We start from the raw sequence: 12,793 nt of genomic DNA on the forward strand, positions 1-12,793 counted from the left end.
TGGGAAGGGTGTGTTGCATGTGTATAGGGGAGTGTACGCTGTGGATGAACACTGTGACCAAACATGAACTTCAGAAAGCTTCTTTTATCACTACCTGCATTATACCTCTCTAGAAGTCTCTCTGAAGTTGAAGTCTGCCTGTTCCTATATGAATTGTTGACAACCTAGCCCAGCAGTTTCATCTGTGATTCCCCCATCCTCACAAAGCTCTAGTATAGAATATGCCTGCAGCTAAGCCCAGCTGTTTCTAATTTTGATACAGCCCAAAGTAGTTTTCATTTTGTCATTTGTTCTTTTGCTGTGCTAACAAAAACTCTATGGTCAAACCCAAAGTAACTCAGATTCATTCCTTCCTTTATGAGTTGTCTGTGTTTCTCCCTTGCCCTCCGATATATGACTTATTTTATATGATGTATTTTGAATTCATTGTCAAAGGTGACATGAAATTGCTACTGAAATTCATTTTTTTCCCATATGGATATCTCAGTTATTTCTGTACTATTTCTCTCTTAAATTGTTTTCACAGAAATCAATGTGAGTATTCATTTTTGATAATCAGTCCCATCCTTTCAACATCTAGATCTGCCCTTCAAACAATATCATGTTTTGAGTGAATTTGACAAAGAAGCATGAATAATCCAACTTTAATCTTCTTGTCAAAGTTATCTTGGGTCATTTTTTTCTTTTGCTTTTCATTTCATTATGAAGTTTAGAACCACCTTATCACCATCTACAGAAATAAAATTAGAAATCTGTAAGAGGTTCTAAAGGATTGTGAATCAATTGTCCTCTGATTCAGGAGCATGAAGCACCTACCCATTTATGCCAGCCTTTTCCAGATTTCACGCTTTTGTGATAATTTTGTCCACCTGTTTTAATTCTTTTTGATGCCTCGTAAGTGAAATAAATTTCATTATTTTAATTTTGGATTGCTTATTGTTAAAATATAGAAAACACCTGATATTGTACGAACCCTCCTTGTTAGCTATTCTCTCTGGGTCTGTGGATTGTAGCGTTCTCATCCTTTTTTTTTTTCAGGTAATATCCACTTGGGGGAGAATACATAGCACGTTTATCTTTTTCAGTCTGTGCTATCTCCATCAGGATGATTTTTTTCTAGTTCTATCCATTTTTCTTCAAATTTCCTAGTGACGTTGTTTTTAACAGCTGAGTAATATGCTATTGTGTGAACACACCACATCTTTTTTTATTCTTTCCTTGGATTCCTAGATGAGGGACATCGAGCTTGTTTCCACGTTCTGGCTGTTACAAACAAAGCTGCTATGAACATAGTTAAGTAAGTATGCTCGTGGTACGATTGTTGATTTCAGCCCTCAGTTTGATGACCTTCTGCCATCAGCTCCTCTTAAGGGTGTCTGCTTCTTTTTGTTCTAGAGCTTTCAGGTGTGCTGTTAAAGCTATTGGTGTGTGTGTGATCTCTGCAACATCTTCATGAAGGTACTTAGTACTATAAACTTTCCTCTTAGCACCACTTTCACTGTGTCCCATAAGTCTGGGCAAATTGTGCATTCATTTTCATTGAATTCTAAGAATTTTATTTCTTCCTTGACCCACTAATACCTCAGTAGAGAGCTGTTCAGTTTCCATGTGTTTGGAGGCTTTCTGTTGTTGCTGAAATCTAGCTTTAATCTATGGTGGTCTGAGAAGATACAAATGACTATTTAAATTTCTTCAATATATGTTGAGACTTGCTTGCTTTGTGGCCGAGTATATAGTCAATTTGGGAGAAGATTCCATGTGCTGCTGAGAAGAAGGTGTATTCTGTTGTTCTGGGTGAAATGTCCTATAGACAACTATTAGGTCTATTTTTCAAAGTCTGCTGCTATTTTATATTCCTCCAGCACATAGTTGTTAGTTGTGATGATTTTTGTTGGAGGAAGGCAGTCATTTCAACTTTTCAATCAAATTTGTTGATACACAATATTTCAGAATATTTCTTTTCAGTGATTTACTTCTAAAAGTTTAATATTTATATTTCCTTTTGCATTGATTTGAGGTCTTATTTTTTTCTTAGAAAATCCAGATAAATCCTTGCCAGTTGTATTTATCATTTCTCAAATACATAACTATTAATTCTATTGATTACATTTTTTCTTATTTTCCCATTCTTACTTTAAGCTTATTATTTTTGCTAATTCTGTATAAGGTTTATTCTTGTTTTTACATTTTCTTATGTCTAAGTTAATTCTTTGATTTCTTCATTTTTAATTTTTTATATAAATATATATTTATCCCATTTCCTTACCCCCAACTCCTCCTAGGACCTTGCCACCTCCCTAATATACCCAGCTTCTCTCCCCCAACTCTTTCTTTAAGAAACACAAAATCAAAAAGAGAAAATATCAATAACACAAAAATGCCAAAAACCCAAAATGAAACAAAATATCTACAGAAAATAAAATAATATGGTTCCTGTGCTTAGTGACACCCCATTGGAAAAACTGATTTTCCCGTTACTCTTGGGAATCAATTGCAGATACCTTCTTGATTCGGAGTGGGCACGTGTGTCTATTTTTCTCTCAGTGCTGGGACACCATCTGATTTGCACCTGGCGTGTTCAGTATGTGCTACCATTGTCTCTGTGAGTTCATATCAGTCCTGATCTGAAAGTGTATATGGAGACACTGTTCCTCCAGAGTCATCCACCACTTCTGGTTTTTACTATCTTCTCTTTCCTCCTCTGTGTAGATCCATAATCCTTGAGGGGAGGGTCTTGATAAAGACATCCTATTTAAGACTGAATGCTCCAGAGTCTCTTATTCTCTGTACATGGTCAAGTTCTGGGTCTATTGCAGGATATTTGATCACACTATGAATGCCTAGGTTGTGTTATTTACTGGAAAAACTTCTTGCAGCCTGGTTCAGTCTATCATACCCCTTTAAAAGATTGGGTCAAACAAACCATAGATCAAGGGTTAGAGTAAACAACTAACTGACAGAGGGGGAAAAACATAAAGAGTGAAAGGAAGTCAGGAAGATGGATAATAAAACACAGAGGAAGTATTAGGGAAGGATTTTGAGTTTAGGGGTCCTTTTTGGGTTGGAACTGTGGAAGAGAAGCTCTCTTTGTGGGACGGAGGCAAGGAAGAAAGGAATTGCATGCTTTCTTTGCCTCTCCCAGTTGGCAGATTTTCAACCCAGCATCTGGCTCCCAAGTCTGTATTGATAAGATGCAAGAATAGAGACCAAGATAAAATATTTTTCTCCCTACAGAGAGATGGATAAAGCATCAACACATGAAGGCTCCCACACACAAGGCATAAGCAGTGAAGTGATGGTGGCTGTGGAGATGCATCAGCAACTGGGAGAGTTGTAAAAATCAGGTGTAGCCATTGTGCATAATTGAAAACAAACAAACAAACAAGGATCTCTGTGTTAATTCCCCAGTACTGTAAAAAGGGACTTTTCTGATGAGGGCAGAGTCAAGTACTTGTGTATCTATGAATATAGTAGCATGAAATTTGAAGTAACCCTGTTACTATGTTCCATTAGGAGAATATTAGTCTTGGTTTTTGGCTAGGCTCATGATGTATCCAGTCTCATGTTCTCAGTCCCTTTAGAAGGGTCAGGTATGAAGGTATAGGTCCCCTCTCATGAAGTAGGAATTTAATCCACTCAAATAGTAGTCAGTTAATCCCATCATACTTGTACCACTATTGCTCTAGTATATCTTACAAGCAGGTCACTGCTATAGGTCACAGCATTTTTAGAGGAGTAACATGGATGATTATCTTTATCCACTAATAGTATACAGAGTACCTGATGGCATCAGTGGTACCTTCAGCCATAGGGCCTTACCATAAGGTTGTGAAGAATAACCAATAGCCTAGGTTTTTCCTAGGGTAAATTTCCTAGAGGGATTCCACAGGACTCTTTGGTACAAAGCCTCAACAACATATTACCTGTTACTGCTACTGGAGGTTTTACTTGCTGGTGTAAGATGCCTGGTTGGGACATTGTCTCCCTCATCGACTCTGTTTAGATTATCTACACATATAGTTTCTACAGTAGTAGGTTTCCATATGGTTGTTCTTTTCTTTTTTAAAATTTATTTACTTATTTTTTATTGATTTTATTGAGCTATACATTTTTTCTCTGCTCCCCTCCATGCCTCTCCCCTTCCCTTCAACCCTCTCCCATGGTACCCATGCTCGCAATTTACTCAGGAGATCTTGTCTTTTTCTACTACCCATGTAGATTAGTTCCATGTATGTCTCTCTTAGCTTCTTCATTGTTGTCTGGGTTCCCTGGGGATTGTGAATTGTAGCTAGTTTTCTTTGCTTTATGTTTAGAAAACACTTACGAGTGAGTACATATAATAATTGTTTTTCTGGGTCTGGGTTATCTCACTCAATATGATGTTTTCTAACTCCATCTATTTGCTCACAAATTTCAAGATGACATTATTTTTCTCTGCTGTATATTACTCCATTATGTAAATGTACCACAGTTTTCTTATCCATTCTTTGGTCGAGGGGCATTTTGCTTGTTTCCAGGTTATTTTGGAGCAGTTTTGGTGTAAAGGGAACACTCCTGCATTGCTGGTGGGAGTAGAAGCTGGTACAACTTCTTGGATATCTGTATGTCGATTATTCAGAAAATTAGGAAACAACTTTCCTCAAGACCCAGCAATACCACTTTTAGGTATATATCCAAAGGATGCTCAACTGTACCACAAGAACATGTGCCCAACTATGTCCATAGCAGCATTGTTTATCCTTATGGTTTTTCAAATACCCTTTAATATTAGTTGCCCCTATTTTACCCTATTCTACCATATCCTCGCCTATTTAATTCCCCTATTCTAGTTCTTTTTATCTCTTTACCTTTATCTTTCCATGCGACTACAATCTATTTCCCTTTCATTTGGGGATCCTCTTCCTCCAGTCTCTTACTGGGTAACTCACATCTGTGTTTATTCAGATTGTATCACATATACTAAAAGATTAAAAGAGACAACATATATTTGTGTTTTGGGGTCTGAGTTGCCTTACTTAAGATTTTTTTCCCTAGATCTATCTACCTACCTTTAAATTTATAATTTCTTTTTTCTTAATAGTTAAATAATATTCCAGTGTGTAAATATACATTTTCACTACTCATTCACCTGTAGTGCATATCTAGGCAATTTCTGAATTATTATTTTTAATATAATGATTTGGTTACTTGAATCCCCCTCTAAGTACTGCTTTATCTACATCTTATAGGTTTGTTAGGTGGTTCACATGAGAATGGTCCTCAAATGTTCATATATTTAAATACTTGCTCTCTGGTTTTATCATCTTGTTGTGAACCAAGATGTTAGCTCTCAGGTACTGTTCTAGAACCATGCCTGTCTGCCTGCCACCATGTGCCCCACCAATGTGGTCATAGACGCTCACCCTCTAAAACTTTATGTCTCAAATAAACTCTTTCTTCTGCAACTTGTCTTTGTCATCATGTCTTATCACAGTAATATAGAAAATAACTAAGACAAGTTGGTAATGTGATATGTGGTCTTTTCTTCATTTTAATGTTTTGTGACTCCCTTTACATTTTTTCTTTGATGTGCTTATTATTTAAGAGTATACTTTGAAAATCAATATGGTGGTTTCTCAGAAAATTGGGAATTGATCTACCTCAAGACCAAGCTATACTACTCAGGGGCATATACCCAAAGGGCACTCCACCATATCACAAGAACACTTACTCAACTATGTTCACAGAAACTTTATTCATAATTGCCAGAAACTGGAAACACCCTAGATATCCTCCAACTGAAGAATGGATAGAGAAAATGTGGTCCATTTACACAATGGAGTATTACTCATCTGTTAAAAACAATGACACTTTAAAATTTGCAGGCAAATGGATGGAACTAGAAAATATCATCCCGAGTGAGATAAGACTTAGAAAGGAAAACATGGTATGTGCTCACCCATAAGTGGTATTAGCAGTAAAGTAAAAGAATACCATGCTGAAGTTCCCAGACCTGGAGAAGCTAAGTAACAATAAGAGCTCAAAGGGAAGGGCTACATGAATCCCACTATGAAGGGGAAATAACATGGCCATTGTCAGTAGAAGGGGTAAGAGAGCAGAAAAGGGGGGATGAGAATGAGAACAGGAGGGATCAGGTGGGGGAGGATGGAGGGAGAGAGCACTGGAAGAGACAATTGGACTCTGGAGGCATCTTTGGGATAAGCTAGAAACCTAGAGCAACAGAAACTACCTGGAATCTTTGAGGGTGACCCTAGCTAAGACTTCTAGTAATAGGGGATATGGATTCTGTAACAAGGCAACATTTCCAGGCTAGGTAGAAGGACACCAAGGGAGCCACAAACACTTTGACCTACAATACTTCCTGCCTGCAGGATGTGCTAGGGTAAAGATGGCACAGAAATTGTGGGAGTAAGCAACTCAAGACTGGCACAACTGGAAACTCATTCCTTGAAAGGGAGCTCCCCACTGAGCGCTAGGACCCATAAATGGGCTACCCCAGAGACCTTAATATACAACCAAACATGACTAGCAAAACATATAGTCAATTAAATGATTCCGAATGATACTCTGCAATTCCCATAGATTCTCATAGCCCAGTTGTCATCAGAGAGACTTCCTCCATCAACTAGTGGGTAAAGCAGATACCCACAGCAAAACATTAGACAGAGCTTGAAGAATCCTATGAAAGAGAAGAGGAAGGATTGTAGGAGCCAGTAGGGTCAAGGACATTCCCCAAACCCCACAGAATCAACTAACCTGTCCTCATAGGGGTTCACAGAGACTGAACCGATAAGCAGAGAGCCTGCATGGGACTGATCTAAGCCCTATACATATATGTTATAGTTGGGTGACTTGCTCTTCTTGCGAAACTCCTCATAGTGAGAGCAAGGCTGTCTTTGATTCCGTTGCCTGCATCTGTGACCCTCTGGGTTGCCTCATTCAGCCTTAAGAGAATAGGGAATGCCTAGTCTCACTGCAACTTGATATTCCATGACTGTTGATATTCATGAGATACCTGTATTTGAAGAGAAACAGAAGAGGAGAAGATGATGGGGAGGGAGGGTAGGGGTGGTGTGAGAAATGGGAAGGAAAGGAGGGGAAACTTCAGATGCGATATAAGAACAAAAAATAAGTAAATAAACAAAACAAACACATGTAAGAGTGGAATATTTAATTTTCCCCTACCCACAATACTTCCAGTTCTTTTATTTACTGATTTCTAATTTTACCCACAATAACTCTAATACAGTTGATTTCTTGAGACTTGTTTTGTAGATTGCCTGAATTTCTACCAATGTGTATTGGTGTGGAAAAGTACGAAAGCTTTCTGCTAGATCAGATTGTTTCACACTGTTCCTCAGTCCTTTGCTTGGTGATTCGTCAGCTGTCTAACTGTCAACCTGCCAATAAAAGCAAGTGTCATTGACTCTATTCCTGTTGAACTGTTCTGCTCCTTCAGTACTGTCAGCTCAATTCATGTGTTTGGGTTTCTACTGATGTGTGCATATAATTGTTTACAACTGGTAAGCATTCGTGCTGAATGACAGTTCTATCATTATAGAATGGAACAATTTCTTTTGAAGTCTATTTTGTTGTTAGTATAAACATTCTTGATAGTGTGAGTTTGGTGTAAAATTTTCTTAAGTAGAATCCAGAAGACAATTGCCATGATCAAAAGGATACATTAAATGTTTTACTCATCAAGGGACATGAAGGAAATGAATCAAATTTATAAACTGAAAACCCTTACAAAACATATAGCTGTCAATGACTTGCTTTTGGTTTACTTTGATGAGACAGAATCTCTCTCTCTCTCTCTCTCTCTCTCTCTCTCTCTCTCTCTGTCTTTCTCTCTCTCTCTCTCTCGCTCCTAAACTGACCTTAAATTTTCAGTCTTCCTTCTTTGTTCATCAAGGGCTGAGATTATAGGAAAGTACCAAAACAGGTGGATGTAAGTCTCAGTTTTGAGGTTATATTGCTTGATTGTATAATAAGAGTAAATAAACCATCATAGTAAAAATGTTGAGATATATATCATAAAGAATGATGCAAGACTCAGGTGATGGTGCCATGCCTTTAATCCCACAACTCTGAGACAGAGGTACACAGATCTCTTGAGTTCAAGGCCAGTCCCAGTCTGATCTACAGAAAGAGAGTTCTAGACAGACTTCAAAACTACAGAGAAACCCTGTCTCAAATAAAAACGATAAAGATGAAAAATAGGTAAAAAGTTCATTGGCATTATTCCTTAGAGTGTGAAGCTACAAAGACATTAGAGTGCACAGCCACAAACTGCTCATGTTAAGAAAAGGCTTGAAACACCAAATTATGGTAAATAGAACAAATAACTCTCATACACAATTCTCAAATCGTAGAACCCTTTGCAGTAAATTTAAAGCAACATTCATCAACATATATGACTAGTATTTCCATTTCTGGGATATTTTATAAGAGAGAAAATGAAAAAAATGTGTCTTTGAAAAGCATGTTCTAAGAAAGTCCATGGCAGTTTTATTCAAATTAGCTATCAATTGAAATCATACAAGTCTCCATCCAATAGAAGAATGAGCAACCCGTGTAGCATATACATACAAGATCATGTTTTTACTCTGCTGCAAATTGAATGGGCTGGCACGTGTGACATGAAACAACACAGGTATATCAGAAAATGTAATTCAATGCAAAAGCAAAGATAAACAGATTCTTCATGATGTATGATTTTTGGGAACTGTGTCTATGTTTATTTCTAATGGGGACGCAGAAGAGCACTTTTCTTTGATGGTGATGAGAAGTGGCAGGAAGGAGATTTCTTTGGTGACAATATTCTGTATCATAGATTGATTTGCACAGGTGAATGCATTAGTCAGAACTCATCATATGGCATATTTAAGATTTATGGGTTTTAATATATGTGATTGTTTTTAACCTCAAACAAAAAGAATCTTAAACAAATACTGAATTCCAGTTATTTTTATGTCTCAGGTGAAGCTTGCTGATCTAAGACTTACTTTGATATGTATGAAAACTATCACGTGGATTGATGGATTGAATGGCAGATGGGTAGATGCCTAAACGTGTGTCAAAGTAAATATGTTAAAATGACAAATGCAGGGACACATCAGGGTATATGAATATGAGCTATGAAATCCATTCAACTCTTCTGCATTTTTCAAAACTTTTATAGCCATGTTTTTAAGTACGAAACCAAATCCAGTCTAGAAAGATATTCGAGCACACATCCAACAAAATGATGAGAGTGGACATTGTGCAATGGTAACACAGAGAAGAAAGATAACGGAATAATAAACCAAGTCAGGCTGAAGTGAGTTGAGGGCAGAGATGGGCTAAGAAACTAGACTGCAGTGTTTAATGTCATAGAAGGTAGGAAAGTTCTTATCTTTGATATGAGAAACCTATGTAAGACCCATATATTAAAGGCTTTATCATATAATGGGCTGTTCTTGGAAAATGGTAGATTCTTTAAGAGTCAGACAAGTGGGAGAAAGTTATATCACTTGGGCACTCCTTGGATGATGGCCCTTTTTCCATCGCTTTCTTTACTTCGGTCATCACAGGGGTCAATAGGAATTCTCTACAGCAAAATCACCCTATGTTGTGCTATGCCATCAAAGGTCCACAGCATGTGGCCAAATAATCATGGATTCGAATCTCTAAAACTGTGAGGTAAGGTAAACCTTGCTTTCTAATAAACTGACCGGTCTTGTGTGTTTAATGATAACAATGGAAACCTGACACAAAATGGAATGTATTTCCAGCATTCTGTTTTCTACATGGAATAGATTTCTGCAGAGTTCTTTGGGAGATTAGGAGTATTGTCCAGTAGCTCTCTTGGGGTTTCTGAAAAGGACTAGATAAATCTGCTTGAAATATTCTAGACCACACTTCCTATAAAGGAATGTTTGCCAACATTACCAATGTGTGGCACTTCCACAGGACTGTAAGGAAGACTACCACTTGCAGGAGACATAGGGTAGTTGGCATTGTTTCGATAATAGGATTTTCGTTTGTTTGTTTGTTTAAGACAGGGTTTCTCTGTGTAGCTCTGACTATCCTGGAACTTGCTTTGTGGACAAGGCTGGCCTCAAACTCACGGAAATCCACCTTCATGTACCTCCTGAGTGCTGGAATTAAAGGCTTTCACCATCACTGCCCAGCAGGATTTATTTTTATTTCTGTCAAATTATCACTTTCTACACAAAATGTTTTCAGGATAGCTTACCAGTTTAAAAAAATATGAGGGAAATTAGCTGAAATGAGTACTGGTTATTTGGGGGTACGACTCTGGAATTATTATTCCAGGGTGATCATTTTACGTACACCTGGACATAGGACTGAATTAGCATTATACCTCCAACATACATGGACCAATTTATAAAGTAAACGTGCTTTTTTTTTTACCAGATTACTTGAACCAAAAGACCAATTTGTGAATGACAATAGAGCAATCTTGTATATATTCTTTGAATGTGATTTATTCAAATTTTGGTGGTACCTATATACTCAAGCATAAGTCAAAGCAAGATGCAGAAGCTGTTGAGAAAATCCTGGTGTTTGGAAAGCAGCACTTTAAAAAGCCTAAAAGGCGCTGAAGATGCAGAAAGAAACAGCGGGACAAGTAGTAGCTCCATTTAAGGTGACAAAAGAAAACGACACGGGGACATATCTCAGGGAATATCTTCCTATGTAATACTATGCTTCAGCAAGTTCCCCGCACACACCAAAATGACAAAAGGGAACAAATGATTTTACCACCCCAAGTTATTAGCATTTTTAGCAATCAGCCATAAAGGTTAACCTCTATGGGTACTATCGTCACTGTATTAATGTGAATCTCACCTCAGTTTTCACTGTCCTTATTCAGTTTTTAAATGAATCTATTGCCATAGAAAGTATAAAATTAACAATTAGAATTCATTATTTAGTTAATCTTCATTATCGCTGAAGCAAGCAAGCGAGCGTTTCCCAAAACAAGGAATTCAACTGCTCTTTCAACGATAGGAGGATCTGCAGATTAGCTAACCTGTAGATACCCGAGCACGCACTTGACGGACAGGAGTATTGCAAGCCACGTAAGCGCTTGCCTTAGAAGTGCATCTTCCCGTCAGCTGATTCCTATATCCATACGGAGGAGTTAATCATTTGCCATTGAAAAAAAAATGCAGCCTTTTCACTCTGACATATAGTGTCCACGGCTCTATAGATTTTTCAAAGGAAATAGATTCAAGCTCTATCAGACTGAAGGCTTAGGAAATAATAATCACAGATTCTTCTCTTTAGAGCCATTTGTCCTCTGGCTTCTGATTTTCATCAATTCTCTGTAATTTTCACCCACTCTGTCTCCGGATCATGAGTTATCATTGGTTGCCACTGGACCACTCCAGAGTAATTTGTCTTATTGAAACATGGGCTGGCCTCGCGGCTGTGCATAATCATTCACTCTCTAATATATCACATATTTCTCTACAATTCCTTTCTCTACTTAGGAGGACATAACGCTGTCATTGAGCTGATGAGGCTGGGAATTAATTGTTTTCTTCTCGTGTGAAAAGAGCCGCAGTTGTTTCCGCGTGTCCGTTTTAGAAGTCTGTCACCCATGGAAGGTACTTCCTGAAAACCAAATTGTTAACTGTGCCCTTGCTCATGAGCAACCGTCGCTTTGCCTGAGGAATAAACTGGGTTCAGACCCGGAGTCAACAAAGCTTCTAGAAGGCACACTGCCTTTCCCCTTGTATGGACTAGGTTTAGTTTTGCTGAGAATGAGTCAATTTAAAACACTACAGCTCTGTTGATTCTATAAGGATACAATCTTGTTCTTATCCCTACAGAGATTTTTATATTTAAAATGACACTGGACGGCTTTAAAAAATATATTTGAAAAAGTCACAGCATGTGGTGCCAATTCCAATTCTGATTTTAATAAGTCTAATCAGTAACTGGGGTGACTACAGCCAAGTCTGAAGTCTCCTGTAGACTTTAATTCATTTCCTTGGGCTATGGCATTTTAAAATAGAAAACACTTCTACTGTTGGATGTAGAGGACTTTAGGATAGGAATATAATTCCTGCCACGTGGTGACTTGGGAGGCTCTATGTGATCATATCAGAGACACATGGATTGAATAGTTTTTAAAGTCTATGTGCACTTCAGTATTAAAATAGCTAGCGTTGGATGAATCTAGTCTCAGCATTTGCCTAACACAAAATATCTGGAAAGTGGTTTGATAGAAGCACTAATTATTAGGTGGAAAGAGTAATGCCTGTTTTGATGGACTGTACCACCAAACTCAAAATCACTGTCCCAACACGCAATCCAGATGGGCACTGGATTTGGTAGATTCAGCTGCCAATGGGACCCCAGGACCACAGTTCTCTTTGTAATACATACTGAAAAGAAGCCGTTAACAGGTCCCATACCTAGAAGGTCCTCCGAGGAATACTACAGACTTCACACTGGGGAACCAAAAGGAGGCTTTTGAATCTCCACACCACTGTGACTGTTTTCAGACTGTACTTACTAAGAAAAACCCAAACAAAAAGTTCCTTTATAGAGAGTACTGTGATTAATCCTACTATATAGGATTAAGCCTTTTAAACTCTGATTTATGAAGTCTTAATATTACTATGAAATACACTGAATAGGATTTATTTCATGGCATTGGACTAAAGTAAAGAACCAAATTACCTTTGCTCAGGATGGGGGTGTGTTTCCTTTCTCAGGGCTGAGCACAGCATGTGTGGACTGACACAGGGAGGGTAGCCTGCTCTAGAAAGAG

This window comes from Microtus pennsylvanicus, chromosome 18 (assembly GCF_037038515.1).
Source record: "Microtus pennsylvanicus isolate mMicPen1 chromosome 18, mMicPen1.hap1, whole genome shotgun sequence".
Lineage (NCBI taxonomy): Eukaryota > Metazoa > Chordata > Mammalia > Rodentia > Cricetidae > Microtus > Microtus pennsylvanicus.